The sequence below is a fragment of the Aedes albopictus genome, chromosome 1, assembly GCF_035046485.1.
Source record: "Aedes albopictus strain Foshan chromosome 1, AalbF5, whole genome shotgun sequence".
Lineage (NCBI taxonomy): Eukaryota > Metazoa > Arthropoda > Insecta > Diptera > Culicidae > Aedes > Aedes albopictus.
Window position 1 is genome coordinate 284,935,292 of NC_085136.1, and position 26,265 is coordinate 284,961,556.

General features: G+C 39.6%; 1 protein-coding gene and 1 long non-coding RNA gene across 5 annotated transcripts in view; both read left to right on the top strand.

The window, feature by feature from the left end:
• The window catches only part of LOC109414942 (peripheral plasma membrane protein CASK), a 676,441-nt gene that overhangs the window by 105,941 nt on the left and 544,235 nt on the right, over positions 1-26,265 (top strand). The window lies entirely within an intron of this gene.
• LOC134285682 (uncharacterized) lies at positions 14,555-21,649 on the top strand. Its single transcript, XR_009996537.1, has 2 exons — positions 14,555-15,247; positions 21,008-21,649. It is a non-coding gene; the product is annotated as an uncharacterized LOC134285682 (long non-coding RNA).

The following is a 26,265-nucleotide window of genomic DNA, read 5'->3' on the forward strand; positions in this document are numbered from 1 at the left end:
GCCAACGAACAACAAATGCGAGCGTATTGTTTTTAGAATGTTGATATTGAAGGTCGCCTGACACATACACTCCTGGTCAAAAGTTCAATGGAAGGCAAAGAAAGCCTTTCCATTTATAGCTGTGGAAGTGCACAAAGAACGCCAAGTTGAAACGAGGCAAGCCAAGTTCCAGTGGGGACGTAAAGCAATGAAGAAGTAGAAGAAGAAGAAGAAGAGGAAGAGGAATCTCTGGCGGCGGTTTAAAGGAAATTCTGTAGGAACTTCTGGATGATTTTTTTTTAGAAAATTCGTGATGGAAACTGTAGAAGAATATCTGGAGGAACATTTAGAAAATATGTGGCCATATTTTTGGAGCACTCTTTTGATGCTCTTTAGAGCAATCTCATATTAAATTCTGTTAGATATCCGGAATTCCTTTTGGATTTGCTCCCGGGATTCTTCCAGAAATTGCTCCCAGGATTTTTCTAGGAATTACTCTCACATCATCTGTAAATTCTTGATTTATCCATCAGCCTTGGAGATGAACCCAACTCTTTATCGCAGTAATCATACAGAAAAAAATCTGAAATGTGAGGAAAACTTCAAGCAAATAATGGAACGTTAACTTCAAAGTTCTAATTTACCCTCCGTTTTATTCGATTTTACATTACAGAATATCTTGTATGAAACGTTCTGTGCGAGCCTCATAATTAGGCCATTTTATAATTTTACAAAACGATGGAAAAATGCGCAGAATATGATGGAGGTCATGTTAGCGGCACCTAGTGGAGAAATATCAAACAAAACGGTCTATCTGCTGTAAGCCTTTGACCAGTGAAACAACTTTGCCGAAGACACCAACTCTGAAAGCAATCAGGAGCCTAAGATAATAAAAGATATAAATATATCAGTTTTTCTGTGACTTTTCTCTTTTGAGCCTCCGTAACGACACATATGTCAGGCGGCTCAAAGTGTCGTCTACTGAAGTGTGATTTATCCAACTGTTTTAGGTACAAGCATGGGTGCGTCTTGTCCAATTGTTTAAGAGGAAACAAACCATCATCCTCTACCAGAAAACCAAAAGCATTTTTTTCACTGAAATCACAACCAATGGTAATGAAAATTTATCACTGTACTCTACTCAGCATCTGGATAGCAGTGAATTAATTTTCATTGACGGTTTTTGAATTTCTAGCGAGAAAACTGCTTTTGAATAATTGATGATTGCTGATGACTGAATGATGGTTATTTGAGCCTTAAGTAAGTTTCATTCTATTGTTTAGTGGCATTATTAAATGCTCTCTAGTGCCACCTAGTGGAAACTAAAACGGGCTTGGTGATCTTATGGCTATCGCTTCTAATTCGTATGCAGAAGGTCCTGGGTTCAATTCTTGGTCCGTCCCTTTCTTTCTACATACTTTGTATCTTTCTATGTATTTTCTTACTCCCCTCTATATATACAATTCGTACATTCATATGTTCGTTCATAGCCATCGCTAGAACCAGAAACGGGCTGCAAAAATCCGTTTCCCTTCCTTCCAACATTTACTGCACAGTACCTATCAACAGAGCCGATGGAGATGAACCAGCCTCGGGCTGAAAATCTCCCTAATAAAGCTAATAATAATAACAGAGCCGTAGCGTGGTCCCATGACACCCTTGGCAAGCATCCAGAGTGGCGCCCCACGTTAATTGGACATTGTTAATTAAAAAAATGTAATTATTCATTTTGTTTTCAAAGTTTCTAATGTATATTAAATGAACATCCTTAATTGTACTACTTAATCATTCCATTCTATTGTAGTTGCTAATAAATAACGTTCGTAGTTCTCTCGTGATCGTCATGCTATAGACTACACTTCTGTCGATGTCCGAAGTATCATAGTTCGATTAATACATAACAGCTGGCGACGAGACGCGCAGAGAGATCGCTTCGTGTGTGGTATGAAGGATGAAAGTATTCAGAAGAAGTTGTTAACCTTAGCCGACCTTACGTTTGATAAAGCTTGTTCAATCGCTCTTAGTATGAAAGCAGCACACGAACAAGCAAGCGTTATGCATCAAATAGTTGGAAAAGTGTTCTACAAATTAAGGAGATACAACAATCGACGAGATCAGCAGCACCAACTACCTTCGACCTCCAATAGCTTTAGAGAGGAGAATACAACGAAACCGGTCTCGTGTTACCGGTATGGTCGTAGTCATAATCCAGCAATCTACCCCGCAAGAAAGTGGAAGTGTTTCTCGTGTGAATGTATTGGTCATACATCAAAAATCTGTCGGAACGTAAATTCTGTGGAAGAAGAAAACTATAGTGATATGAGTGATGATGAACAACAGTTTGTAAACACTTTGTTTTGGGAGCGTCCATGTGAGTGTGATCATCGTTCTGCCACCAAACAATCAGCATGTGGACAATAGTATGGTACACGCTTGTATGGAAAAAATGAATCCTCGCTCCAGTCGACTTTTTAGATTCCATTTAGGTCCCATATGAACTGTACAAAATTTCAGCGCAATCGGTGAAACTATAATTTAGCGCAAGCGGTTCAAAGTTTTCATATGATTTACTATGGGAAAAGTTACACTTTCAGATAAAAAATCCCAGAGGTCGTCCCTTGTCTCCTTAATTCAAATCGATCAATGTTTCTTGTAGAAAAATCAATTATGAAACTTTCCTTCGAAGACAGCAAAACAATTGGATGCTTGTGGAAAAAGTTATTGATTTATTACCGATTAGTGATCCAACGAACAGCTTTTTATTTTGTTTTATCAGCAGCACTGCTGCTGCCGTTGTTGCATGGGGTGGCGGGAGGCATCACCACCCCCAGAAACAGCAGCAGCCAAGGCAGCAGCTACAGTGCTGCTAATAAAACAAAACAAAAAGCCGTTCGTTGGATCACTAAGCGGTAATAAATTAATAACTTTTTTCACAAGCATCCAATTGTTTTGCGGTCTTCGAAGGAAAGTTTCATAAATTATTTTTCTACAAGAAACGTTGATCGATTTGAATTAAGGAGACAAGGGACGACCTCTGGGATTTTTTATCTGAAAGTGTAACTTTTCCCATAGTAAATCCTATGAAAACTTTGAACCGCTTGCGCTAAATTATAGTTTCACCGATTGCGCTGAAATTTTGCACAGTTCATATGGGACCTAAATGGGATCTAAAAAGTCGACTGGAGCGAGGATTTGATATTTGTCCCATACTAGTGGACAATGTGATGAAGAAGAAGTCAATATGGTGAGCAAAGCGTTGGATCGAAAAGCGAATATGTGTGTGATGAACATGAATGGAAAAAATGTAAACATTGAGATTGACACTGGAGCTGTAGTAACTATCATGTCAACAGAAGTGTATGAAAACCTATTCAGTGAAATTGAGCTAAAAAAGTGTTTATTGGAATATGCGTTAAAGACGGTCGGATGACAAACTCTGAACGTCATAGGAGAAATCATCGTTACGGTCGAAACAAACAGCAAGTTGCATAAGCTGGTAGCAATTGTAGTCAAGGATGTTTGTACTTGCGATGTATTGGTTGGCCGAAATTGGCTGGACCGCTTGGCTCCTGGATGGAAAACGTATTTTGAGGATGCTATGTGTTCCAAAATGAAAGACAGGGAACGACATCGACGAGTTTACAAGAGATTCGCAGCGTGCACTTTTTTTGGACGGTACTGGCATAAAGGGGTTCGAAGCCCAAATACAACTGAAGCCAAATGTCCAACCAGTGTTTAAACGAACCCATAACATTCCGTTTGGGCTAGTGGACCGTGTGAAAAATGAACTGGATAGAATGGTGCAAAATAGTGTATTGTGTCCAGTGAAGTTCAGCCAGTAGGCCTCGCCAATCGTAGTTGTTGAGAAGAAGGATGGCTCCATCAGGATATGCACCGACTTCAAGCGGACTCTGAACAAAGTGATAGACGTAGAGCACTACCCGTTACCCCAATTGGAGGCTGTTTTCGTCAAGGCTCAAGGAGGCTGACTTACGGTGTGTCCAGTGCTCCGGCCATTTTCCAGCGCGTTATGGAAACCATTCTGGCAGGGATTCCGTGAGTGGTAGTGTACATTGATGATGTTTTCATATCCGGCCGGGATGAAGAAGAAACCAGACGCCTTACCAAACTTGTCCTCGACAGACTTCGTCAATACAACGTTCAAATAAACTTCGACAAAAGTAAATTCATGTGTGAAGAAGTTGAGTACCTAGTCCCTGGCTTAGTGATCCTGCCTAATGTCTCTGAATCAGTGACAGATCAATCGGTGACTGAGCCTCTTGAGAGGGATAAAGGAGAATTAGCAGCTGCAAACACTAAAGATGGTCATACATCGGGCGAGGGTGCTGATCTGGCTTCGCCGAAGGTTCGACGTTCCGAAAGGGTAAGAAAACCTCCAGAGCGCTACGGAGTATCCAAAGTAAAGAAAGAGAGGAGATAATATGTATTAAATGAACATCCCTAATTGTACTACTTCATCATTCCATTCTATTGTAGTTCCTAATAAATAACGTTCGTAGTTCTCTCGTGATCGTCAAGCTATAGACTTCATTTCTGTCGATGTCCGAAGTATCATAGTCCGATTAATACATAACAGTTTCTTTAGAAGATGGATTTTGGGAGTCGCTCAAACATTTTCTACAATGTTTTTCTCCTATACGAGCATAAGTACGAACACATTTTGCGTTTCAAAAATCTCTCTAAGACCAGCACAATAATTAGAAATTACATTTCAGATTCCCAACATAAATGATGCTATAACTTCTTCAAGAAATCGTACAGGATTTTTTTTCTTTTCTGGATTTTTTGTTCAACCGAATTTTATTTTTTACTACTTAATTGAGTTTTGGAGGTAGCAATCCACAAACGATCTATGTTAACAATTTTCAGCGATTAGTTCAATTGGTTTTACCAAAATTTTACAAAAACTTCACCAAAGGTTCCTTTGGATGTTATATTAAAATATTTCCAAGAAAATCAGTAAGAAAATATTCTGTAATCATTAGATGAACCATGGGAATGGAGGAATACCTGGAGGAATTTCTGCAAAAATCTCTGTGAGTTTTTGTTGGAGCCTCTGGAAGAGTATATGCTGGAATCAATGAATGAAATTATGCAAGAATTTCTGCAGGACTTTTTACAGAAATATCCGGAGAAAAATCCAGGAGACATTTTAGCTAGTTTCCAATGGATTTCATGAAGAGAATTACAGGAATTCCTGGAGCAGTTTGTGAAGAAATACATAAAGGAAGGATTTGAAGAATTTGTGAAGGAATTCCTGAAAAAAGTTTAGAAACATTATTTCTCTGGAGAAATTTTCTCACAGAAGACTTGGAGAAATCTTTGAAGGAACTCCGCATTTTAAGCCTGACTTAAGGACAAGGTATTTGGAGTACATAGCTCAAAATTTCTAGAGCACCGTTTTTTAAAACCGTTGAACGGATTTGGATTAAAATGCATCACGCTAATTGTTTAGTGGTTGTCAACAGCGTGATGCATTTCCATCCAAATCCGTTCAACGGTTTTAAAAAACGGTGCTCTACAAATTTTGAGCAATGTACTCTAAATACCTTGTCCTTAACCAAATCCCGTATCTAACAAAATCCACGAACGGAGAAAATCGAAGGGGAAATTCGCTGTTCCCATAGCAACTCATACATTGAGCATTTCAGAAACGTGAAAAATCCGGGTATTTTTTTTTCACAAATCATCCTCAAAGGTGAGTGATACAAGTAGTCTTTAACGAAATTCAGCGTCCTTTTTTGTTTATATATGTTACATACGGTGTTTGATAAAGTTAGGCTTGATTTATGATTTTCTGGAGGAATTTATTAGGAAATTCATGAAGGGTTTTCAAGAATCTAGCAGAGAGAGCAGATAATCTAGCAGAAATTTATTGAGCAATTTCTAGAGGACATGGGACAATTTCTGAAGGAATCAATGCAAGATTTTCCAAGCGGTGTAAGAGATTTCTTCTTTGTACAGGAAATTATAGAAGACTTTTGGAAGTAAGCTTTGGTCGAATTTCTGAACAAATCTTTAGAATACTTCCTAAAAGAAACAAATCCATGACAGAATTTTTGAAGGAATTCTCAGAGGCATTTCTTAACAAATTCTTGGAGGCGCATCTGAAGGAATCTCAGCAGGAGTTTCTGTAGGAATCCATGGAAGAATTAATGAGAAAAAATAATTAAGGGTTTGAAGTAATCCTTAAAGATGTTTTTGCAAGAATCTCTTCAAAAATTTCGGAACTCCTCCTGGAGGAATTTCAGAAGGAATGCTTCGAGAAATTTTGAGAGGAATCTCCATCTGAATTTTTGATTTGATATTTTTAAGAATCCTCGAAGGAGTTTCTAGTTTCTAGTTTTTTCCGATTTCTAGTTCTGAAAGACTTTTCGGAAAAAAAGCAGCAAGAAATTTCAAATAATTACCTGATAAAAAAAATAAATTACTGGATTTAATTTGAGGAAATAATAAAAAATCCCTGATATTTTTTTAAGTTAAAACCCAAGTAACACAACATGTTCTATAGGAATTATTTCGACTCCAATATGACCAGTTACTGTGTTTTGGTTCATAACAATAAAACCGTTTTTCAGACTGATATATGACCGAAAAAGCGCAGAAGGTGGAGCTTCGGCAACATATTTGAGATGTTATAATCATGTTCTATATGAATCAAAGCATACTTAATAATGTTTCTTAGTATGTTTTACAGTACATAATTCTGACAACTTTCAATAAACAAACTACACGTCTTCTTTTTATAATTGAGGATGAAAATTCAGTTTCTTTTCTAAAGCGTAATCAATGTTTGTTGCATAACCGTATTAAAATATGTTTCAAAATGTCAAAAAAAAACTATTCAAGTGCAAAATATGGCTTGCGATATTATTTCAGCTAAACTATTCCAACTTAAAATTGGCTTTCCATGACCAGAAATTGTGGTGCGAGTCATTTTTTCTGGTGAAATAGGCATTTGTACTTCGATAAATTTAATGCGCCTTATAAACACGTATATTTGAAGGATAATAAAATACAACAAATTAAAACCATCGTTTTACTTGAGCATGTGTAACCTAAAGTGCTTTGCTTTCCTAAATAATATTTCTAATTCCTGCAAAAAAAATCATACATCATGGGTAAAAATGGGATATTTGACTGGATATTTTATAAATATTAAAAGTATTAATGAAAAAATAAATGGCATACTTGGACACGGCATGCTAAATGATTCGAGATATGATTAGAAATTAGCTTAATGCTTATCAATCTGGAAAATTTGTAAATGTAAATAGAGAATATTCTTTTTACAATGTCATACATATTGCCATCACAATTTATATGGATATGAATGAAGAAATTTTAAAGTGTCATACACAGGCAAAATTGACATTGGCAGAGGAAGCTCTAAATAAATAACTGTGGAAGTGCTCGTAGACTAACACTAAGCTGAGAAGCAGGCTTTGGTCCAGTATTGACAACGTCAGAAGAAGAAAATATATTTCACATTTTTGGGCTGATTTTATAAACGAAAATTTGACAGAAGGTAGTGTCACTACCTCGTGTAAATCAATATCATTATCAACATTGTTGTCGGTTCGTAAAATGGGTATTTTTTCATAAAAAAATGCGGTGAAAGTCGATAAGAATTTCCATCTAGAAAAATGGTACACTACTAGTTTTTCCAGGATGATAAAATTGATGTATGCCGTCGAGCTAATTGAAATTTTATTAATTAATACAATCAAAATTGTAGAGCATTGGCACGGTAAAAGTAAAGTTTTTATTCTTAATTTATTACATATTGAACATCATATCGACATTTTTATGATCGGTAGTGTAACATAGCCTAGTTAAAAATAATGACTTTAGTTTATGTTACATATGTTTGTTTACTTATTGAAAAAACATGAATATGACTTAATGTAAACAAACAAAACATATTATGTTTAAGAAAAACTTCATCGAAAACAAGTATTGAAAGACAGACTGAAAATGTTACTCATATATGACTTATGAAACATACTGAACATGTCATCATGTTACACATGTTTGCATACATACTGCAGAAACCCTGAATATGACTTCATAAGAACAAATGAAACATATTATGTTTCGACAGAACTTAACCAAAACAAGTATTGGAAGTAAGACTGAAAATATTACTCTAATACGACTTATCAAACATATTGAGTCTGTTGAGCTGTAGCGGGGCTTTCATTTGTTTATCGTGTGGTTGTCATGAAGAAATTCAAGGAAGTTTCCTTTGCGATCTACGTAAATCCTCCTGATAGTGCTACGGGTTGACGTACGTGGTCTGAAGTGGTCTTTATATATTTATTACAATAATCGGGTAAGTTGGACGGCAGTAGTATAGAGAAGAATCTATTGAAAGTTCGCTATTGAAAGTTCGCGAGCAATGCAGGAAATATGTTATAATGTAAAACCCAATTAATTGGAGTGTTGTAATGTATTTGCATTTATTAGCGAAACGTTAAGATATGACGAAGCCACAGCTCGAATTTCCATGAGCACAAATCTGAAGAACCGAAAGTCCCTACCGAGAATGTGTTTGATGAACATATTAAGACAAATATAAAACTCAATCAGACTTGTCATATTGCGGCAAAATAAACGTTATTAGAACATATCCAACAAAATTGATATCAACATGTCAGATTTGTTTGAAAAGACAAAATATTTACTCAAATACGACTTTTTAATAAGAGATCATTGAAGACTAGTTTTTGGAATCATGAATATGACTTATACAAGACAACATTTGTTTTGAAAAACTTTGAAACAACTGTTATAGGACAAAATGATTAGTTTAAGACTTCTGATTATGTTTTCAGTGTTACTTGGGATTGTAGTTAGTAGTGGGTTAACAAATATATGCAACTCCATCCACGATTTATGTTAACCCTAGCGCGTTCGCGTATTCGGCCACCCTCAGCGACATCACGCGTACGTTGTGTATCACAAGCGTGCTTTTTTCATGGTGCGTGTACTCAGTACACGACGCGACCGCTCCCGGGTTAATGCCATGCTGTGCTATGGAACTGATGTGCAATTCAAGACGGTGTATATGTAGAATCATACGCAAACCGAAAGATCATCCTATGCCGAAGATCCACACCATCTACTACTGAACCCTTTGAAGGCGGAATATTCCTGAGCGTTATTATGTAGTTTCTTCTACGTATTTCTGTAGTTAAGGTACTCAACAGCATAAAAAGGATAAAATATGATGCCGGTATTTTTCTGGATATCCTAGGTCATCCAAACTGTTCTTGCGTTTAGATCCTTAAGTCTACGGGTGTAGCAGTAACTTCTATCATTATACAAAGCAACGATTTGTATTCTATCATTTACAGTAAGTCTTCTGACAGTTCAATAGACAGTATCAGATAAGTCGGAATATCCTGGATCATCCAAACTGTTCTTGAGTTTAGATCATAAGGTCTACGGGTGTCACAGAAACTTCTTTCATTAGACGAAGTTACGATTTGTATACTATTATGTCCAGTCAGTCTTCTGAAAATTCAATAGACAGTATCAAATCAGTCGGAATATCCTCATCCAAACTGTTCTTGAGTTTAGATCCTTAAGTTTACGGGTGTAACAGTAACTTCCATCATTATACAAATCTACGATATGTACTCTATTATATCCAGTAAGTCTTCTGAAACTTTAATAGAAAGTTTTAGATCGGTCGGGATATCCTAGATCATCCAAACTGTTCTTGAGTTTAGATCCTTAAGTCTACGGATGTAATAGTTACTTCTATCATTATACAAAGCTACGGTTTGTATTATTTCATGTCCAGCAAATCTTCTGAATGTTCAATCGATTTTATATCTAGCATCTACAGCAATTGCGTAAATTTTGTAGCCTCCCGTGGTATGGTAGTCCGAAGCACCTTCTTCCCCCACAAAGATATCCATAAAGCCCCCTGCAGATCACCCGACCATCAAATTCTTCTCGGATATAGCCAATTTCCGCACATACCGCAAAGCGAATGTAGATTCGGATCACTATACTTAGTCGCTGTATGCATGCGCTCAAAACTTTCGACAGTTATCACCACGCGTCGAAGTCGAACGCCGCGGCTCAACATCGAGCAACTTCGTAACGTAGACGTGGCTCAAGACTACGCGCAGCAGTTAGCAGTGGCCCTACCATCGGAAGAGCAGCTTGGCGCAGCTACACTTGAAGATGGCTGGAGGGACATCCGATCCGCCATAGGTAGTACCTCGGCTACAGCACTAGGCTTCGCGACTCCGAATCACAGAAACGACTGGTACGACGGCGAATGTGAACAGTTGAAAAACGAGAAGAATGCAGCATGGGCGAGAATGCTGCAACACCGTACGAGAGCAAATGAGGCACGTTACAAACAGGCGTGGAACAGGCAGAACTCAGTCTTCCGGATGAAGAAGCGCCAGCAGGAATAATGAGATCGCGAAGCGATGGAAGAGTCGTCGGTTGATCAAGGCGACGATGGATCGAGTGATGTGCGTAGTTCGAGTATCAGGGACACTCTCGAGTCCCTTCGAATCTCGCAGAGGGTTACGGCGATGGTCTTCCGTGCTTGCTGTTCAACATTGCTTTGGAGGGTGTAATAAGAAGAGCGAGGATAAACACGAGAGGAACGATTTTCACGAAGCCCGTTCAGCTACTTGGTTTCGCCGATGATATTGATATTATTGCTCGTAAATTTGAGACGATGGCGGAAACGTACATCCGACTAAAGAGTGAAGCCAGGCGAATCGGATTAGTCATTAATGTGTCGAAGACAAAGTACATGATGGCAAAGGGCTCCAGGGAGGAATCACCGCGCCCGCCACCCCGAATTCATATCGACGGTGATGAAATCGAGGCGGTTGAAGAATTCGTGTACTTGGGCTCACTGGTGACCGACGACAACGACACCAGCAGAGAAATTCAGAGGCGCATTGTGGCAGGAAATCGTGCCTACTTTGGACTCCGCAGATCTCTACGATCGAATAAAGTTCGCCGTAACACGAAGTTAACCATCTACAAAACGTTGATTAGACCGGTCGTCCTCTATGGGCACGAAACATGGACCCTATGTGCAGAGGACCAACGCGCCCTTGGAGTTTTCGAACGGAAGGTGTTGCGTACCATCTACGGCGGAGTGCAGATGGAAGACGGGACTTCCCAAGTAACACAACTTGTTATATTACTGTATAAAATACATGTTTCATACAAAGGTACATGTTTTGTTTCAAATACAGAAAACGTTTTTTCGTACACTTATATCACCGAAAAAGCGCAAAAAATGGCGGCTTATAAAACATCCTTGATGTTACTAAAGATGTTTTTCTTTACATTATTATAACATAAATTTAAGTATAGAATATGTTCTCAAAAACATCGTAACAACATACTTATTACTAGCACGAAAAATACTAATTATCAATCGCGCACTGCAAATAAATATGTCACCTATTATGTATGTCATATTTAGTAATGGCTCAAAATAATTTTCAAGTCTCACATTTCATTTGTAAGATGCCTTCTCGATGGGCATTATGACTTAATTTCGTGTGCCATTCAAAATTTATGGTGAAATAATCACATTCACTCTTCATAAATTCATTCGCTTTCAATCGGATTGAAAGCAAGAAAGAAGATTTTTGTCATTTCTCTTATTTTTGTGAGATATTCCAACACGTTTTCGGACATGCAACATGGTGGGTTCTTGACACAGTAACGTCAGGAAGTTTTGGAATGATATTTTCAATTATATTGTATTATTGATGTGTTTTTAGGCTACAGAATTTTTATTTGTTATCAATAAGTCAATTATATTATTTCATGTTTAAACTTGCCATATAAAAAAATATTGGGAGATAAATTTGCAGATGAAAATTCGGCTGTACATAAGTGTCAGTGTGAAACTTTTTAGCCGGCACTGTATTTTTTTCTTGCCTGATAGAAACAAACTTTAAAAAATTGGAAGTACGTTTAAATTACATTTGTTGTACATCTCAATAACATGTTTGTCGAAAACTACTTGTATCGTTTGAAATACATTGAAAAAACATCGTAGCAACGTATTTGCAACATCCAATTTCTAAATAGCATACAACGATGTGATTTTTGTTTTTTTGATACCTGTTTTGAACATAAATATAACAATAACAAATAAAGAGTGCAGTACCCGGAGTGAATCTGAATAAATGAATTTATAACATTTTGCTGGTATTAAAACAGTGTTTCTAGCGAGATTTGATAACCACGTAAGTACTCAAAGTGATTATAAGATAAAAGAAGGCCTTACAATGAAGTGAAGTTCAAAGGTGGCTACCTTCTTCCGAGCCATTCTGGCCCAAAGTGAACTCCACAGTCGCTAAGCTTTCTAGAGAATACTGACATTGTTATGTGCCTACCTGGTAAGCAAATTCGGTCCAAACGACGAATTAATATTAAGCCCCAACCATCAGCATAAAGCAAAGCATAAAATATGAGTGTCGTATCATAAGTATAATTTGTAGTTTTAAGTGCAAGACACGTTTCATGAATTGATTTAAATTGAGTGATGGGAGACATCATTCTGGAAAAATATATACATTAACGCATTGAATACGTAAAAATAACGTATTTATAACAGATTTGAAACCATATGTTATAACTATGTGCTGCTGATGTTTTAGATATCATGTTTGATTGAAAGAAGGCGATTATACGAAAACTAGTGTAATCAACGTTAAATTTACGTTATTATAACTTGTGGTGGTGTAGATAATATTTTTCAGTAGCTTGTTACTGCCATACATAGTTAAAACATGATTTCAACATAAGATGTATACAAATACGAGTATAGTACTGTATTATAACATCTTTTTCAAATTTAATTTTCAAAGATGTTTTCTGTGTTACTTGGGAATGACTTGGGTAATTTCTACTACATCTACGAGAGATTATTTCCAAATAAACAATTACTGGACATAACAATAAGATCATCTGAATATTTTCCATTCAAAATACTTTTAGTGGACATTGTAACATATATCAATGAATTCGAAGAAAATTCTCAGAAGTAATTTCTGTACATTACCCAGTAAGAATATTTTGAAAGTTTCAAAAAGAAGCTTCCACTAGAATTTCAAAAGCATATTGATTTTGCTTTGCACATAAAAAACTCTATTAGTTTTTGCCTTAGGCCTTTTCGGTGCCCCTCTGAAGCTGGCGCCCTTGGCGGGGGCCAACCTGGCCAACCGCACGCTCCGGATCTGCCTATCAGATAACGCATACGAGTTATGCAATCATGCCAACTGTGCCGCTCATCTTCAATATAACACACAATTCTATCACTGTTGGCAACACGGACATGCGCGTTCAGTGCCAGCGGTTCAGCATCACACGTGCGAATACAATGAGAGGTCATCTGATGATGATCGACAGACCTGTCATTGTTATTGATCTCACACGACCGAGAAAGTGCATAGTCACGAGTGGAACAATTTGTTATTCTAAATTATTCTAAAATTTGTTAGTTTTTCCTAATTTGTTCCCTATTATACTAAGTAAATTGAATTTGTATGTACCTAAATTGATTACAAAACTACATACATGAACTAATAAATAAAAAATAAATAAATTTGTAGCTTAAACACTAGTTGGAACACAACATACACTGTTACAACACGACGGACAGATTAAAGTAGAGGACAAATCAATGTAAGTTAAACACAAATTGTAACACATACGAACAAATATTAGTTTCTATTAAAATTACAGCTTAAAGCTTTCTCACTATCCCAACAAACGAGTTTGCTCTAAAGAGGTCCGAAACTGATCCGCTCCTGTAACAACAATCACCTTAGGCCTGGCATCCACGCACCAATGTGTGAACCCTCTGCCAACCATATGCCACCAACATTCCGACATCCGCATGATGGCAAGCGCCATTATCGCCTAAAACTAGACGATCACCAACCATCACACACTGAAGATGCCTGCTAGTCCCCGGCAGATATCTCATAGGTTCCTTGGAAACATTCTTAACAAAAATGTTCATTCCTAGATAGGTCTTGACTTTCCTAACAGCTTTGCTGAAAACCATGCCCTTTTAAAAAAGTAGGGATCACGTGATGCGCGAGAGCATATGTAGGGGTCCATTGAGCCCCAGATTCCATTCTTTTAAAAGACTGAATGCTATCACACCCAAGGCACTAAATCTAGTCACACCACTGGGAATCTTTCTAATTTCTTTCTTGTTTATACTGATACATCTTTTTGACACAGGGGCAAATTATCTCACTTTCGCAAATATTAATCAAGCCATAAACATGTATTAACCAGAAATGTTGGAAGACAAGCCTATTTGGAAGAACGTAAGGGTTTGAATCATTCCAATTCAATCGAATTAAGAGCGGGAAAGTTTACCAATGAATAACATATATTTATAATTCGATTTGAAAATTCTCCATCAAATATTACACACTTTGGCACCTTCTTAAGTCACCAGGCGATTCCAGCCCAAAAACCACCCTTAACTTAATTAATCATTCAAATTGGTAGGTAACCTTTGGTCCCGACAACAACGAATAATGTCACTTTTCAGACAGACCTCCCCGGCACGGAACGTGTGAGGTCGGCCGGTGCGGTGGGGTGAGGCCAACACTCTCGTGGGACAATGGAACTCTCGGATCCTGCACCTGTTGTCTGTGCTTACGACGCGCAGGAGGAAACACCATTCTTCCTCCTGCCTGCCTACGAATGCGACTACAACCGACCTTGGTCCATCCCCGTCCCCACTCCCAATCGAGCGCGCTCAGTGAGTGCGCTGCGCTAGGAAACTAATCAAGTGGATCGGAGATTATGGGCTAATGGCAGAGATAATTAAAATTGTTTGTCTTCTGCTGATGCTCTTCGCTCGGTCCGCCACGGGTTGTTGGGTGGTCCGGTTGGTTAGTTGGTGTGAAGAAGATTCACAATATTGCCGGCCCGGCCATGGCTGCGATGGCGCTGCTGCTGGAGAGGTGTTTGTGTTGCTTCCGAGGGTGGTTATCACTGGTGTGGGCTTAGAGCGAGCGGATTACAGACAATAACGAGAGCTATAAAATGCAGAAAAATGATGCCCTCTAACGAAGGCGGAGCGAGGCCATGCAAGAAAATGCTATCGAACAACCTGGAGAAACTAATTACGAAAGAAGTGTTTGAAGGATTTAAAGCTATTTCTACCTGGTGGTGCAGATGGATCGAAAAGGATATTAATTTACATGTTAAACAGGTACGCTCTAAGAAGAAATCCAGATAATAAATCATGTTGTAGTCGATCTAACTTGAATCAGCTTCTAGCAGACAAAAACTAAGGTCTCAACTTCCAATTAAATGTAACTACTAGAGTGATTAAAAATAGTATTTAAATCGAACAACAAGTACCATTTTGACATGATCGTTCAATCAACAACCGCCCAGCTTACTAACGTCAATCAAAACTTAGTTTCTGCACCGCACTTACCACTATCATATTAACTATCAGCACATTAATTCCACATCATCCTCATCGTAATTATTCTGATTGGCTCCCACCCATGTGCACCCGAATCAGCGATGGTTGGGTGGATGGATACCCATCTGGTCTGGTGGTGGTATACTCAATCAACACCATTCAAACCCAACCGACCGATAATGATCCTAGCTATGGAATTGAATGCGTAAAATATGATTAACAGCCATCAAATGCGTTATCGGTGGGCGGTCTGGTTCTGGCTGTATACGGGCGAACATCCCAGTACGGAATATTAGTAGCTATTAGGTTAAAGATTCACCTGAGAAACTGGAATGTAACAATACGTTTTGGTTTAGAATTCGCAGAGGCGCAAAATAATATGACGTGACTAAGAAAAAATAACAAGAATAATATACAAGAATTGAAGTCGATACTAAAATGATATAGTTGTTGAGTAAGATGTTTTTAAACTAATACAAAAAATCATTGGAAACTTTTTAAGATAAGTATGGAACGAGCTCACCAATCAATATTCATTCATTCTTGTGTCCACCGGAGAACAGCTTAGAGGTTGTAACCAGTATCTTCCAAATTTTAACTATTTTGAACACCATGATGAACTTTTCGAACAAAAAATGTTTTAGTATGTATTTCCTTGGGGATTTTCAGAAGAATTTCTAACAACGTAAATAGGAGAGTTCTTTAAAAACTCTCAACTTCTAGCTAAACATTTATGCATAATTCCTATCGGGCATTCTAACATATTAGGAGTTTTACCGAGGACAAACGAAACTGTCAGCAAAAAGCATGTAGCATGTTGATGAATATCGCACTTTCATACGTTTAACGAATTACATTTCATGACACCAGAAATCATATCGTTTATCTGACTCTTGATGTTTTTTTCTTAAAAAAAGCCGCCATCTTTAATTTTCAGCCGCCATTTTGGATTCAAGTCCACCATCATGGATATTCTGGTTGTTATTTTGGACTGCAGTCGTCTTCCCCATACCAGATATACCCATATTGGAAGGTTCTAGAAGAGCCTCATCCTCCATTAAACAACCGTCATTTTAGATATTCCGGTCGCCATTTTTGAACTCATAACATTTTCTACATAATATACCCAGATTTCATGATTTTAAATCCTAATCCTTAATTAAACAGCCGCCATATTGAATTATGAGACGCCACCTTGGATATTCTGGTCGACAATTTTGAACTCTAGGCATACTAAATATAGTCATATTGCATGGTTTTAGAGCCTAAAACACCGCCAAACAGCCGCCATTTTGAATTTGGAGCAGCCATCTTGGATTTAGACCACCATCTTGGATATTCTGGTCACAATTTTTGGACTCCGGACATCTTCCCTATACCAAATATACTTATATTGCATGGTTTTGTTGCCTAAAACACCATTAAACAGCCACCATCTTGAATTTTGAGCCGCCATTTTGGATTTAAGACCACCATCTTGGATACTTTGGTCTTCATTTCTGCACTCATGACATCTTCCCCATTCCAAATGTGCCGGTATTGCATGGTTTTAGAGCCTAAACACCATTGAACAGCCGCCATCTTGAATTTTTGACCAGCATCTTGAATATTCTAGTCACCATTTTTGGACTTGGGACATCTTTCTCATACCAAAATTACCCAAATTGCATGGTTTTAGGCCTAAAACTCCATGAAACAGTCGACATGTTCAATTTGAAGTAGTCATATTGAATTTTAGGCCACCATCTTGGATATTTTGGTCGTCATTTTTGGACTCCAGACATCTTTCTCATACCAAATATACTCATATTACATGGTTTTTGGGCCTAAAGCACCCCCATTTTGAATTTTAAGCCGCCATCTTGAATTTTAGATCGCCATCTTCAAGTCGCTATTTTTGGACTCCAGACATCATCCCCATACCAAATATATCCATATTGCGTAGTTTTAGGGCCTAAAACACAATTAAAAAGTCGCCATCTTGAAGTTGGAGCAGCCATCATGGATTTTAGATCGCCATCTTGGATATTCTAGTCGTCTTTTTTGGACACCGGCATCTTTTTTTTTGAGTCGACACCGTGGGATTTCTGGTCTCCAGTGTTGATTTCCACACAAAATTCGTCATCGATGCTAAAGCCTACAAAAATCTCCGCAGTTTGATGTGTCCCATGATGGGGCTTCGTTCAAATTTATATACGGCTAGTTTTACCGGTGCTGGTCTGGAACGCCTAAACCGATCCGGACCATTTTTATAGCAAACAATGCGGTAAAATACCGGTTCGATATTATTCGAAAAATCGGCCAATGGGAAGTACCTTAAAAGTGAGTGAACTTATTTTGCGCACAGACATACATACATACACACATACAGACATCATCTCAATTCGTCGAACTGAGTTGATTGGTATATGTGACTTGACCCTCGAAAATTCGTTTTTTGAGTGAACATATAGCACTTTGGTGTACGAGAAACGCAAAAAGTCATGCCTCGTAAGCAGATCTCATTGTGGTCATAATGTTCCATTGATCACAAACATCTGATTTTGACATCGGGCATATCGAAAAAGGGAACTTCCATATCCATCCATTATTGGCCACGGGCTAACATGCTGATACCCTTTCACGATGCGGCGATGCGATGGTTGATGCCCATTCAGGAGAATAATCGATTTCAATTTCCGGCGCTCTTCTCGCCGATGATGTGGGATTTCGTGTGTGACGTCATGACGTAGTAAGGGCCTGTCCATAAACTACGTAGACTTTTTTCGGCCATCTCAGAACCCCCTCCCCCCTCGTAGACTTTTGTTCATACAAAATTTTTGAAATTTGTATGGAGCGTAGACATTGGCCAGACCCCCCCGTCCCCCCCTAATAGTCTACGTAGTTTATGGACAGGCCCTAATAGTAGTAGAATGATGTATATTTCCGCGCGGCTACCACCCCATTTGTTTGGTTGATGGGGATGGACGGACAGGTGAGTGATAACACGCGCCGGCTGTAGTGTCCCCTTCGGGCGGACTTATTCGGCTGATTGCTCTGCATCATATAGATAATAACTATTCAGCCACTTGGTTGAAACATCTGCCCGAATGATTCTGCAGGAAAATTGCATTCCAACCAAATGGAAGCATGCGAGCTGTCTTGCTCCGTTGGGCAATGAGAATTAGCAATTCCAATAGAATTACCATTAAAGTTAAAGCAAAAAAAAAATCATAAATATTCAATTTACCTTAAACTGTTAAGGAAAAACTCTGATGGCACTGTAATGCCGGTAAATCTAGAAATTTTCGTGACTTTCGCGGCATGAGCTGTATCATGTCATGCCTCACTCTTAACTGCTCACTCTTCATTACTCTCTTCTCACTCCTCACTTCAGCACACTCCTCATACTTCACTTTTTTCTGCCTATTCCTTACAGTTACCGTCTTATTTTTCACTGATCACTCCTCACTGCTCACTTCCCATTGCCAGATACTCATTGCTCGGTTTTTACTGCTCAATTCTCATACTTTACTGTCCACTCCACACTACTCGTTTCCTACTCCTATCTTCTCACTCCTCACTTTTACTCATTCCTCATCCCTTACTCTTCATTGCTCATTCATCATTCCTTCCTTCTCAATCATTCACTGTCTGTTATTCACAGTTCACTTTCCATTCTTCACTGCTCACTTCTTATTCTTCACTGCTCATTTTTCGATGTTTCACGCTCCTTACTGTTTATTCTTCACTGCTTACTTCCTACTCTTCACTACACGGCTTACTTTTACTCCTCATTGCTTTCTACTCACTTCTCGGTGATGAGATCACCGAAGTGGAAGAGCTCGTCACGGCACTGCGGCAACAGTCAATCAAAGGGGTCATCAGGGACACATATAGCTTTGGTTCAGCTACCTGTGGCGGATGTTAAAAAGTCCGTACAAGTAGGGAGAATAAAGGTGGGCTGGTGCGAATGTCACCTTTTCACTGCCTATTCCTTACATTTAACTTCTCATTTTTCACTGATCACTCCTCACTGCTCACTTCTCACTGCTTCACACTCATTGCTCCGTTCTTACTGCTCAATTCTCATACTTTACTGCCCACTCCACACTACTTACTTCCTACTCCTATCTTCTCGCTCCTCACTTTTACTCATTCCTCACCCCTCACTCTTCACTGCTCATTCATCATTACTCACTCTTCTCACTTAGTGGAGCCTCGTAGTCGTGCGGTTAGGGTCACCAAGCTTCTAATCGCACCATGTTATGGGGTGAGAGTTCGATTCCCGCTCCGGGCAATGAAACTTTTCGAGTGATAGTTTCTTCTCCGTATCCACTGGTGCATGATCCTTGTGTCCGTTGTCTAGTGTTTAAGTTTCGTCCAGTCTGTACAGCCGCTGGCTGGAGACGGTGTCCGTGTCTTTTTTTTTTCACTCCTCACTTTTAAATCATTCACTGTTTGTTATTTACAGTTCACTTCCCACTCTTCACTGCTCACTTCTTATTCTTCACCGCTCATTTTTCGATGTTTCACGTTCCTTACTGATCATTATTCACTGCATACTTATTACTTTTCACTTCACGGCTTACTTTTCAATCCTCAATGTTTACTCCCCATTCCTGTCTACTCGCTTCTCACTACTTACTCTTCATTGCTCACTCCTCATACCGAAATTCTTACATTTCACTCTTCACAGCTCAATAACTAGTAATCACTGCTCACTTCTTGATTCTCATTACCTCACGTAATTATTAACTGCTCACTCCTCACTAATCACAGACTTTTCTTCACTTATCACGCCATTATCACTCGGAACTGGGCAAGTGTCACTCCTCACTGCTCCACATTCTGCACTCTTAACAGGTTACTCCTCACTGTTTACTTAAATTTCTCATTTAACTTGTTCATCGCTCACTCTTCATTATTTGTGATACAGCTTTTCATGCGTACGAATTGAACATAGCATAACTTAAAAAAAAAAACATGGGAAAGCTTATGCAGAAAAATAAACAAAACTCGTAAGATGTAACTCAGAATAATATTTTTTTGATTAATTTGAAAATTAAAATACTATGGGTAAAAATAGTACACGATGCAATTGTTGAAAAACCATAATAACATAAAAACAAAATATACAGCCTTCCAGATAAAAATTCATTTCTTTAATAATAGAAAAACGACATTTTACCGATTCTATAAGACCACAAATCGAGAACATCCCACTGACTCTTAATTTTCCGGGCGACCTTTGGCGTTCGCAAGCCATCCATCTCCGAGAGCTTCTTTTGGGTATAATCCAAAAAGCGTTATGTCGTTTTGCTCCACTTCAACTGCTCAACTTCGCTCTCTTGTTGATCATTTATCTTCATTAGAACGAACGACGGAACGAACAGTTTTAGTGGCATGTACTTGGAAGAATGGCGAAGAAAAGTATCGATACCGCAGTAAACTTGATTTTCTCTTGAGTCAAAGTGCTTCCAGCTTAAAAATTTACATCATAAAGGTAGCAGCAGCAAAACTAATTTGTATCATCTCTCCATTTTCCTCTCATTGCAGGTAAATTGAACGGGACGTTAGGCTATCAGGAACGGATTAAGTTGGTGTTGTGCACAAGTGCTCCCCGTCGATGATGCCAAAGTTGTTAACCGGAGATGACGATGATGTTGTTGATGATGATGGTGATGATGGTGGAGAAACGATGGAAACAACATCAAGGAAATTCTGCTACAGAAGCTACAATCTTCATCCGATGAACGGATTGAGCACTGCGAGCAGCTGGATTGTCAGTAGAAAGGATTAATTTAAGTTGTGCCTTCGCAGAAGTGGATGATTAATTATTTATCCAAGCATTTGAAAGTGGTTCGTCGTCAAGCTGATGAGGAGGGAAATCCCAGTTGAGAGGTTTTGAGGTTTCTGGCGTAGGTTGGAAAGATTATTGTCTATCAGGATTTGATTCTGACATTCATAAGCATATTAAATGAGTAGAAAACTAAATCTGACTTCCACGTTTATCCGATTGAAACATTTTTTACTTTAGTAATTCTCAATAAGCCATTGTGATTAGAAAATGTAATGATGTCAAATTCACTAGAGGAGTGCCGATAAAGATCTATCGAGCTACCGGTGAAATTCTTCGAGTGATCCACTTTATTTTTTTAGAGGCATTCCTCTTTGAATCAGTAGATCATTTCCAAAGAGTTCCTCGAATAATCTAATCAGTGAAAATCTGAAAGAAATTTATAAAAGGTGTGTGATACCTGCATGAATTAGTATGAAGTGAAAACTTCAGTACTCATATTCACTCCTCACTCCAGTGCACTCTTCATGCTTCACTTTTCACTGCCTATTCCTTACAGGTAACTTCTAATTTTTCACTTATCACTCCTCACAGCTCACTTCTCACTGCTACACACTCATTGCTCGGTTCTTACTGCTCAATTCTCAGTACTCATATTCACTCCTCACTCCAGTGCACTCTTCATGCTTCACTTTTCACTGCCTATTCCTTACAGGTAACTTGTAATTTTTCACTGATCACTCCTCACTGCTCACTTCTCACTGCTCACTTCTCACTGCTCACTTCTCACTGCTACACACTCATTGCTCGGTTCTTACTGCTCAATTCTCATACTCTACTGCTCACTTCATACTACTCACTTCTTACTCCTATATTCTCACTCCTCACTTTTACTCATTCCTCACCCTTCTTTCTTCACTGCTCATTCATCATTACTCACTCTACTCACTAGTGGAGCCTCGTAGTCGTGCGGTTGGGGTCACCAAGCATCTAATAGCACTATGCTATGGGGTGAGAGTTAAATTCCCGCTCCAGGCGATAAAACTTTTCGCGTGGCATTTGTTCAATATTTTGTGCAAGTATTCTTTTTTCCTTTTGAAACTCCCAGCCAATTTATTCAATGGGGCACGTTCGGTGTAGTACTAGATTTGTAGTAATGAGCTGAATTTTTGTATGGTGAGAAGGTCAATTCTCCGTTTCTGCAAAGAAATGGTGCAAAAAGCGTGGGTATTATAATTCCTTGCTTAATTTGATGCTGTTTGAGCAAAACTTCGTATAACTATGTTGTTTATGTTGCAAGAAATGGAGAAAACAACAACTTTGTTGCCCAAAGTTTTGCTCAAACAGCATCAAATTAGGCAAGGAACCACAATACCCACGCTTTTTGCACCATTTCATTGCAGAAACGGAGAATTGGCCTTCTCACCATACTAAAATTCAGCTCATTACTACAAATCTAGTACTTCACCTATCTGTCCTATTGTCTCAAAGCCGATCTAAATCAAATTAAAAGCTAATCTAAGTCTAATCCAAAGTTAAACTAAAGCCGATTCTAAACCAAAGCCAATCTTGACCAAACATAATTCAAATATAGTCCAGCGTTCTAATCTAAAGCGAATCTTAAGGTGAATATAAAGCCACACCTAAAATTTTCAAGAGCACAAATCTGAAGAACCGAATGTCGGTTCGCGCTGAAAAGTTGATCGATTGGTTACCCGCTGGTGGTGACCAATTGATCAACTTTTCAGCGCGAAACCGACATTCGGTTCTTCAGATTTGTGCTCTTGAATTTTCTAGGTGTAGCTTTGTCATATATTCACCTTAAGCCATTAAAAATTCGATTTCAATCAAATCTGAAGCTAATAGAAAACTATCCCAAGGCTTATTCAAGGCCAATCAAAAACCAATTTAAAGCTAATCAAAATCAAATTTGAAGCTAATGCAAACCAAATCTAACCAAAATTTTTTTTCCACTGTGATAAATTCGCCTTTAGATGCTATTCGTCATACAATATTTTTGCAGTTTAGTATTGAGCGCTTTTTCGTGCATAGAAGCTAGCACCAAATTGTTCGTAGCGGAGAGTAAGAAATTAGCCAAAGCATTTATTTCATTCTTTCCGGGAATTCAATCTGTAATTTCTTTGAAAATATCTTCAACAATTCATTTCGTTATTAATTCTTTGGAAGTTCTATAGGACTCCCTGGGCATAGTGTATCATTGTCCTTGCCTCACAATGTACAAATTCATGCAATGGCAGGCAAAGAAAACCCTTCAATTGATAACTGTGGAAGTGCTCAAAGAACACTAAGTTGAAGCGAGGCCGGCCAAGTCCCAGTGGGGACGTAGAGCCATAAAGAAGAAGAAGAAGAAGAAGAAGAAGAAGAAGAAGAAGAAGAAGAAGAAGAAGAAGAAGAAGAAGAAGAAGAAGAAGAAGAAGAAGAAGAAGAAGAAGAAGAAGAAGAAGAAGAAGAAGAAGAAGAAGAGTGACTCAAACAGTGTCTGCTCTGGCATCCAGCGGCTGAGTAAGAAACGCTGCACCACGCCGAGCTAGATCCAAGGTGGTAGCCCTATCAGCGTGGTCGTCCCAGTGTTGGTTGGGACGTTAAACAGAACTGGCACGATGGCCCTCCGGCAAGACAGGAGTGTTGGCGTAGGCCCAATAAGCTACCCATCAAATTCCTCATTGTCAATAACATAGGAGAAAATACGACTCGATACAATCGGCAAAGACCCACGCGACGAAATAAGGACTACGATTGGAAACTTGGAACATGGAAGTGCAAGTCACTAGGTTTCGCAGAATGTGACAGGATAATCTACGACGAACTACATCCCCGCAACTTCGACATCGTGGCGTTGCAGGAACTTTGTTGGACTGGAGAAAAAGTTTGGAAAAGCGGGCACCGAGCGGCTGCCTTCTACCAAAGCTGTGGCACCACCAATGAACTGGGCACAGTGTTGGGCAAGATGTGACAACGTGTGATCGGGAGACAGCCGATCAACGCAAGGATGTGCATGTTGAGAGTTAAGGGCCGTTTCTTCAACTACAGCATCATCAACGTCCACTGCCCACACGAAGGGAGACCTGATGACGAGAAAGAAGCGTTCTACGCGCAGTTAGAGCAAACATACGACGCGTCGGTTGCTCGCCGCGTGACGTGAAAATCGTTGTCGGCGACAAGAACGCGCAGGTAGGAAGGGAGGAAATGTACAGACCGGTAATCGGGCGAAACAGCCTGCACCAAATCGACCACGTTCTATTCGATGGTAAATTCTTCTCGGATATAACCAGTGTCCGCACATACCGCAGTGCGAATATAGATTTGGATCACTACTTAGTCGCTGTATGGGGCTGTCCATAAACCACGTGGTCATGAAGGGGGGGGGGTTCGGCCTATGAGCATTTTGTATGGACGAATAAAATTTTTTGTATGGACAAATGACCACGTGGGGGGGGGGGGGGGGGGGGTTGAGAAGTCCCAAAAAAATGACCACGTGGTTTATGGACAGCCCCTATGCATGCGCTCAAAACTTACGACAGTTATCACCGCGCGTCGAAGTCGAACGCCGCGGTTCAACATCGAGCGGTTGCGGAACGTTGAAGTGGCTCAAGACTACGCGCAGCAGTTAGCAGTGGCCCTACCAACGGAAGAGCAGCTCGGCGCAGCTACACTTGAAGATGGCTGGAGGGACATCCGATCCGCCATAGATAGTATCTCGGCTACAGCACTAGGCTTCGCGACTCCGAATCACAGAAACGACTGGTACGACGGCGAATGTGAACAGTTGAAAAACGAGAAGAATGCAGCATGGGCGAGAATGCTGCAACACCGTACGAGAGCGAATGAGGCACGTTACAAACAGGCGCGGAACAGGCAGAACTCAGTCTTCCGGATGAAGAAGCGCCAGCAGGAAGAACGAGATCGCGAAGCGATGGAAGAGCTGTATCGCGCTAAGGACACACGAAAGTTCTACGAGAAGCTGAACCGCTCGCGCAGAGGCTTCGTGCCACAAGCCGACATGTGCCGAGATAATTACGGGAATATTCTCACGAGCGAGCGTGAGGTGGTCGACAGGTGGCAACAGCATTACGACGAGCATCTCAATGGCGACGTTGCAAGCACCGGCGTGGTAACAGATCTAGGAGTACGTGCGCAGGACGAAAGACTACCGGCCCCTAACCTCCAAGAGATTGAGGAGGAGGTATGCCAGTTGAAATACCACGAAGTCACTGGAGCAGATCAACTACCAAGCGAGCTTCTAAAATACGGTAGAGAAGCTCTGGTGGAAGCAGTACACTGGATCATCACCAAGATTTTAGAAGAGGGAACGGATAGAAGGTGTGTCCCATCTACAAACATGGCGATCCCACGTGGGAACACTAGTGAGCGCTGCCTACAAGATACTCTTTCAAATGTTATGCCGACGTCTATTACTGGTTGCAAGAGAGTTCGTGGGGCAATGTCAGGCTGGATTCATGGGTGAACGCGCTACAACGGACCAGATGTTTGCCATCCGCCAGGTGTTGCAGAAATGCCGCGAATACAACGTGCCCACACATCATTCGTTCTTCGATTTTAAATTGGCGTATGATACAATCGATCGAGAACAGCCTTGGCAGATTATGCACGAATACGGATTCCCGGATAAACTGATACGATTGATCAAGGCAACGATGGATCGAGTGATGTGCGTAGTTCGAGCATCAGGGACACTCTCGAGTCCCTTCGAATCTCGCAGAGGGTTACGCCAAAGTGATGGTCTTTCGTGTTTGCTGTTCAACATTACTTTAGAGGGTGTAATTTGGAGAGCAAACGTACATCCGACTAAAGAGTGAAGTCAGGCGAATCGGATTAGTTATGAATGTGCCGAAGACAAACTACATGAGGGCAAAGGGATCCAGGGAGGAATCACCGCGCCTGCCACTCCGAATTTAAATCGACGCTGATGAAATCGAGCCAGTTGAAGAATTCGTGAACCTGGGCTCACTGGTGACCGCCGACAACGACATCAGCA